The sequence below is a fragment of the Penaeus monodon genome, chromosome 29 (assembly GCF_015228065.2).
Source record: "Penaeus monodon isolate SGIC_2016 chromosome 29, NSTDA_Pmon_1, whole genome shotgun sequence".
Classification (NCBI taxonomy): Eukaryota; Metazoa; Arthropoda; class Malacostraca; order Decapoda; family Penaeidae; genus Penaeus; species Penaeus monodon.
Genome location: NC_051414.1, coordinates 9,151,895 through 9,152,791, shown reverse-complemented (window position 1 = coordinate 9,152,791; position 897 = coordinate 9,151,895).

Genomic DNA, 897 nt, shown 5'->3' with positions numbered 1-897 from the left:
GGGCTAAAAGTCATGAGTGTGAGTGAGAAACAGTGTGTGAGAGAAAGGGAGCGCGGGAGACAGAGATCGAGTTTAACAGAGATCGAGCAAGAAAGTGCGAGACAGATATATCTAAAGAGGATAAGCATACCCAATACTTTGAATTTAAGTTTTATTTCCATCACGTTGCTCCAGCTTTACATATCTAGTCAAGGATATGTCTTTTATTGGTGAAACTCTCGCGTGTCCACAACATTTTCATGATATAAGGAAAAAATACTGGACTTCGCTTTCGAGTATCCTAAAATTATCGAGTCCAGTACATTTACCATTTATCCAAGGGCGAAATAAAGAAACACAATCGGCCGCAAGCACACACACATATACAATAAAAATAAACTGAACCTCTAAATCCTTTGGCAGGTTTCAGTACCCGTCTCATTTTTCTTAAGAACAATGTCTATGTGTTTGTTTTCACCGCGGTTAGTTAGTAGATCACATAGATTAGCATAACATGACCAAGTTAAAAAGTATTGGCTCACACTGCCATATCTGAGCACTGTGCCCTGGCAGTATTCTCTCTATAGTGTTTACGATCGTGTGTGAACAAACATGTGCTTCTTCAAGTCACTCTTGTGGGCACAGCAGTACTTGCAATGCGGGCACGCGTACGGCTTCTCCCCCGTGTGAGTTCGAATGTGGGTTTTGAGGTTCCCCTTCCTGGCGAAACTGGCTGGGCACAGGTGGCAGGAGAAGGGCCTCTCCCCCGTGTGCGTTCGCATGTGGCTCTGCACCTTGCTGTTATGCGTGGCTCGGAAAGGACAGACCGGACAGCAAAACGGCTTGTTGGGGTGGCCGAGAGAAGAGCTGAACGGCGGCACAGGATGGTGGGAGTCGAGAACCTGCGGCACCACTGCA